Here is a 7,246-nt window from a genome sequence, read left to right on the forward strand (position 1 = left end):
TCTACAGTGAAGCATTAGCAAATTTACGTTCACCGAGAAGTACTGATATTTACTCATATCGTCGAATTTTGAACTCGATAATAATAATATTAACTAAACTTTATTTTAATCAAAGCAAATAAAAAATATTAATAATAGTAATAATAATTTTATCCTTTCTCAAAATATCTTGTTATAATAAAAAATATAAAAAATCCTAATTAATTTAAACTGTAGTTATCATAAAATCAATTATGTAAAATATCTTATTATAGAAAAATCATATAATAATCTTAATTTATCAAAATTCAAATGATAATATTAATTATAAAAATTAATTTAATTTTGTCTAATAAATTAGTTTCTAAGAAATAGTTTAAATTAATAGAATAAATCATAATTAATTTAAACTTTAATAATCATAAAATTAATTTAATTATTTCTAGTAAATTAGTTTCTAAAAATAAGGAGCTCCAATTAATAAAATAAATGATAACTTATTTATATTTAGATTTTTCAAAAATGTGGGTCGTTACAGACCGGCCCACAAAATATTGCTTAATACGGTAGGTGGATTTCTAAGTGTTTCATAACGTCAGAAAATGATGGAGGAAACATCCTCTCTAGCTTATAAAGTATGATAGAAATATTTTTGTCCATAACTATGAGATCATTAATGTTAAGTTTCATAGTACATAACTCCCTAAAGAACTTACTTATTTTTTGGAAGGATTTCTAGATGTTGATTGGAAGTTCTCTAAACGTGATAGCAAAGACTCCATGAAAACATGACAATCATGACTCTTCAACCCAACAAGTCTATCCTATGAGACGTTTGCACACTTGCTCAAGTTAGAGGCATAACCATCAGGAAACCTCAATCCTCTAATCTACTTACAAACATTTTTTCTCTGATCCTTCGTTAGAGAAAACACTGCCGTTGATTTAGCCCACCACCCATTATTAAGTTTCTTTAAGTTTAGATTTAGTCGCCTACAAATGTCCACCAAGTCTAACCTAGCCCATATGCAGAAAAATCGTTAATGGTCCACATCAACGCAGCATGCAGTTGGAAGTTTGTCTTCGTCGAAATATCATACATTTCTACACTATGGATCCACAATTTCTTTAACTCATCCACCAAAGGCTACAAGAAAATATTTATTTTGACTTTTGGATTGTTGGGACCAGGTATGATGCAAGTTAGGAACATGTTTGGGTTCTTCATGCATATTTCTGGACTCAGGTTATAAGGTGTCACCACTACGGCCAACAAGAGTACACATTACCAAAATTAGAATTCGGTGTGAACCCGTTAGAACACAAAGTTAGTCTAACATTTCTAGGCTCACTCGCAAATGTAGAATGGACCTGATCAAAATACTTCCAAGCTTCTCCATGTGAAGGGTGCGTGATGATTCCATCATCTCTCTTGTTGTTACTATGCCAGGTTCTATGAGGCGCCGAACTCATCGATGTATACAATCGTTTCATCCTAGGTACTAAGGGCAAGTAGTGCATCTATTTCATTAGAACTCTCTTTAACTGTCGTTTACCAATCTGTTCTCTCTCATCTTGAAACCTCAGTGATCCACAAAATCTACATTTAGTTAGGTATGCATCCCTCTTATAATATAGCATACAACCATTCAAATAACAATAAATTTTTATCGAATTTAGACCCAATTTTAAAACTAATTTCTTTGCTTTGTAGTGGCTTCGGAAGATGTCAGTGGTCCCGACAGGTACTAGTTCATTGCAAAGGGTGGCCCACTTATCAAAAAACTTTTGGATATGATTTGACTCCCGACTTAATACTCATCATTCTAACACATACAGATAACTTCGATTGAATGCACACCCTGAACAAAGGTTTCACGGTAGATTCTAACAGATGATAAAATCTCTTTGCTTCTGGGTTAGGCTATTGTTCAGCCTCTTCCAAATTTGTAACACCTATTGCATCAAATACTATCTCGTTGTATCTCTCTTGGTTACCCTCCAAATTCACTTCTTCCATGTTTAGTTCTCTCACCACCCAAATTCTCGTTGATTGACCATCAGACCTATTCAAATTTGAGACAGACCAGTTCATTTCTTACTCGTCAACTTTTCCATGTTTCATCCACGTCCAATACCCATCCTTGAACCTATTAGGGTAGAGGTAAAGCGTTATATCCGAAGGTCCTAACCATTTAATCAGCCGACACTTATGACACAAAAACCTAGATACCCCCTTCAAACCTAAATGGTTCTATGCTGAAATATGCGCAACAAATGTGTTAACCTCCTAAAAAAAGTAAGGTTTTAAACCCCTTTCCCCCCGTCCACTATTATTCCGATCATACATCCATAAACGATGACTTGGAATCATATTGCAATGCACACTCTAGAATTCAACCAACAACACAACTTATTAAAATTTTTAGAAAATTCGGTAGAGTGTACTTATAATTAGAATCTTCCATGAAATACAATTATTATTTTTTAACAAACTAAACATATTTTAAACAATTTAAATGATAATTTGACAAATTTTTCCTTAATTTAGAGACAGCCATCAAATAAATATAACAGTTCTCATAGAAGACACAGTTGTAGGCATAAATTAGAACATACATGCATTCAATAAAACATCAAATCCTACCCATTCTAGTGCGCAACCCTTTATAACCCCACAATTTTTTAGCAAACAAGGGTTTCGAAAAGGCGCCACTACGTGACCTTCTCCCACTTCCATCCTAAAACTCTATCCTAGGAAAAGTAAGTCCAACATAAAATTTAAACTGTAAGATCCTGGATTTTTAAAAATTAAATAATTGACTATTTACTTATTATATTATATTGAGATGTAATTTTTTAAAAATCCAGGATCTTACATTCTTAGCTAAGGAAACACTTGCATTTTGCTCATTTTATTTTCAGCCTCATGCTGAGTCACATAGAACAAGAGAATCTAATTTACATAACATATTGGGAACTAGTTGCACTTAGTTGGGGCTCAATGAATAAGGGCACAAGCTACCCAATATACAAATTTAATGGATATCAGTTCTATTTTTTACAATCATCGATTGAAAAAAAATAGATAACACCGGAGGTTAGGTTCGTGGAGATTTAGGCGGTAGTCATTCTAATTGGTTTGGTGTGTTGTACAATATAATTCAATTAGGGTATTTTTGGGTACTACGTATAAGGTGTGCATGTTTAAATGTGAATGCTATGATCCAATTTCACGACAAGAAATACAAAATTACAAAAACTACGATATCACTGAAGTTAATATAATCAGAAAATATAAGCAATATAATCCTTTTATTCTATCTCAAAATGTATGATAGATATACTATTTGCCTTATTCGAGTTCATGCAAGTCTAGTTTGGTAATTGTGGTTAAAAGTAAGTCAAGAGTCCCCATCGAGTCTGATGGGACAAAAAGTCAGGAACCTTACCATATTAATGACCCAACTCTTTCAAAAATGGTGGTTGATAGTGGTGATCTGATCACCTTTAGGTCAGCTATTATAGATGATGATATCATTGACCTTGGAATAGATGACGACGCACTACCACAAGAGGACGATGATCTTCAGAAAGAAGATGGGATTGATGGCGACGAAGAAGAAGAAGACAAGTTTGATGATCAGAAAACTACCTCAGAAGAGGAGGATGATGAACCAGATAAAGAAGATGATGAATCTGAATAAGGTTAATGTAAATCTAGTTCTATGTTATGTATTTCTTTACCAAACTATGAGAAGGATGTAATATAAGTAGCATTATTTCAGATATTTTGATTCCATTATTCCGTATTTTTAATTTGTATATATGATATTTCACATCACGTTGAAAGCATTGTTTCAATTATTAATTATCGGGGTACATTATAGATAGACGAGAAAAATTATTAAAAAAAATCTACTGTCGAATTTACTATTGGAATTCCAGCTAATTTTCCAAAAAAATTATAAAAAATATTTTCGTTGGCTTTTACCATCAGATTAATCCGCCGGTAAGGTGACCCGAAGCCGTATAATTTAGTGCCAATGTTACCGTCGAAAAATTTTCGATGGTAAGATGCAATAGATTTTGTTTTCTTGATATCCATATTTTGCTGCCTACATAAATTACTATCAGACGCATAAATCTGATGGTAATTTGTTGCTGGAAAAGTTTATTCCATCGGATTTTATCCGTTTTTCTTATGGTAAATCCGACGGCACTCAACGTTTTTCTTATAGTAGGACTAACAGATCGGCGGGAGAGGAGAGAGTTAAAAACAGAGTGGAAAAAGAGAGGTTAGAGAGAGAGAGAGAGAGAGAGAGAGAGGAGATTTCGAAATGAAGGAAGAGAAGATTCGCACTTCGAAATTTAGAGCTTGTTACCGTCGGATTCACTGACGGATAAATCGGACGGTACCGCATTGCGGGTCACCAAAACGCAGCGTTCCACTAATGTGGTTTACCGACGGACAAATCCACCGATAAATCATGTGCTACATTTCGTGCCTATTTTTTTTGTTTTTCCTCCGACGATATTCATCGCATCTCTTGTAGTGCTAAGAGATAACCTCTCCAAATAGCAAACAATTCTCCATAAGAATACTTCTACTCTCAATCATTTCCAAACACCTCCTTTGCCAACACTCATTACAATCTCTGATAACGCAACCAAAATCAACACTATCACTAGAACAGAATAACTAGCATCACAATTAATCTTAAAAGTACCTATAGATGGAAGATTCTAAGAACCACTTAGAATAGAGGGGAAGGACATACGTTGTAATTCAAAAACACTCCTAAACTCTTTTTTTGAAACTAAAGCCAGACAAATCACTTTTTTCAGATGTCAAGTCTCATGAGTATTAAAAAGAACCTAAACAGATGCTCTCTGCTATGGTACAAGAACCCGTTCTTCAAACCCAAAGGATGACAAGAAATATCCAACCTGTACCATACAAGTTGAGCTTTCAGGCAATCCTAAATACAATGTAAAACCGATTCCTAACTAGAAAGACATCTTGAACACATATCCTATGACAATATCCCTCTTTTGAAGCGAAAATTTATAGTACGAAGAGTCTCCCTAAGACACAATCAAGTTAAAAATTCTTGCTTTTTCAGAACAAGTTGGTGCCAAAGTCAATTTCCCAGCTTCTGCCAATTAAAAAGTTGCTTACATAACTATAAGTAACTATTGCACGAGTCATAGACTTTCGATACAATCCCAGACCAATAGCAACCCACTTTCAGACTCATTTGCACATTTGGATTGTAAGAAAGAGTATTACTTTTTAGATTCTGAGATAAAAGGAATAAAGGTTGCGTTTGTTTATAAGAACCAGACAGGACAAGACACTGATAGACAGAGACACAAAATTCTGTGTTCTTATATTCTGTTTGGTGATAAACTAGAACAAATTATAAAAATTTAATTTATTCTCATTTTTTTCATTCAAAAAATTTGAGATGAAAAATATAACAATAAAAAATATAATTATGAAAATTAACAAGAATAATGAAAGAAAAAATAAAAAATAAGTTGTGTCTCTTGTTAGTGTATCCGTGTCCTTCCTGTCAAGATGGACACAAAATACACTAATTCAGTGTCTCTGGACACATTGTCTCTATTCATGTCTCCTCTGTCAAACACGATTTTGTGTCTCAGTGTCCCTGTCTTAGTGTCCTGTCTCTATAAACAAACGCAGCCAAAAAGTCTCCAAATATTACCTACTAACTGATCAAATATCCTGTATTCAGAAATTTGAATCAGAATTGTGAATATAATCTATCTCGTTAGATAACTTTTATTTATAATTTTTTTTATGTTTACATTTTAAATTTAATTAAATTTATTGTGTTTGTTACCGTTTACTGCCGTGTCATGAATTCAATTACATTGCGGTCAAATTACGCGTGAAATGACATCATTTCGTAATTGAGATAGGTGGTAATTATAACTCCAGAATTACAGCTGCAATTACAGTTACAAGCCGCGGTTAAAGTCCTTTATCAATGTTTTATTAGGTCCTCATTTCAAACTTCTAATGAGATGTGATATTTATTGTTAAAAATAATCTAATTATAAATTTAAAATTAATATAAAAATTTAATTAAAAATTTTTAAAATATAAAAATTTAATTATAAATTTAAATAAATGATAGAGAGTAACAGTATTTTAACCTTGATTTTTTTAGTTTTGTTTAAAAACGTATAACGAAGCACAAGTACTTAGTTTCTTAGATTGATTAACACTCTGTAAAAAGCTTGATGCTGTTGGCATTAACTATAGTTAGAGTAACAACAATTTTCGGCCTTAGCTTGTTGCCTGGCTTTTTGTCTACTTCTAATTATTTTGTTATTTATTATGGGTTTGTCTTCTTATACTCTGCGCTAGCTGCAGAGTGTGCATGCCATGCATTAATTCATATCATGGTACTTGAATTTGTATTTGTCTATACATAGAGAAATGCATCGAATGGACCCTCTGCAACTGTAGCCTCCAGATAATACAAGATTCAAGGGAGATCAAAGAGGGACAAAGAAACTGTCATTTTTTGCTGTTAATAAATAAAAATATTTATTTTTTAAGATTAAAAAAAAAAACAACTTGTGATCATATCCTAAACCACTAATTAGATAAGGATACCAATACCCTTAATTATATAACAAAAGGAACTGTAACTAAATAATTAAGTTTATATTAGAGTAAGCCTGAATTTGATAATTGACATACATAAGAAACTAATAATTATATTAATAAATATATTAATTCATGTATATAAAATTTTAATAAGTATAAATATAAATATAAATTATTTTTAATTAAATATTAATTAAAAATAATAATATTTATTAATTATGTAGTGCTCAGAAATTAATAGTAGTCTTGTAGGTTGGAACTAGTACATTAATTTTAGTAGCATGATGAGGTGTATCTATATTAAAAAGAATATAAAGGGTAATAAGGCTAAACTCTTATCTAAATTTTATTTTATATTAATAAAAAATTTTCTTTATAAATTAAAAAAAAATTGAAGAGATAAGAATAGCTGATACACTAGCCCTAGCTTGCATGTGAATGCATTATCTATGTATACAAGAGTGAAACTGAAGTAGTAGTTGATGATGAACAGAATAAATAGAATGCAAACAAAAATGGAAAAATAGAAGCTTTGGTGGGATCATATACCGACAAAGAAAAGTAAAAAATAAATAAATAAAAATAAAAAAATAAAAAGTGGAGGATGAGTGATTTGCATGG

This window comes from Arachis duranensis, chromosome 1 (genome assembly GCF_000817695.3).
Source record: "Arachis duranensis cultivar V14167 chromosome 1, aradu.V14167.gnm2.J7QH, whole genome shotgun sequence".
NCBI lineage: Eukaryota > Viridiplantae > Streptophyta > Magnoliopsida > Fabales > Fabaceae > Arachis > Arachis duranensis.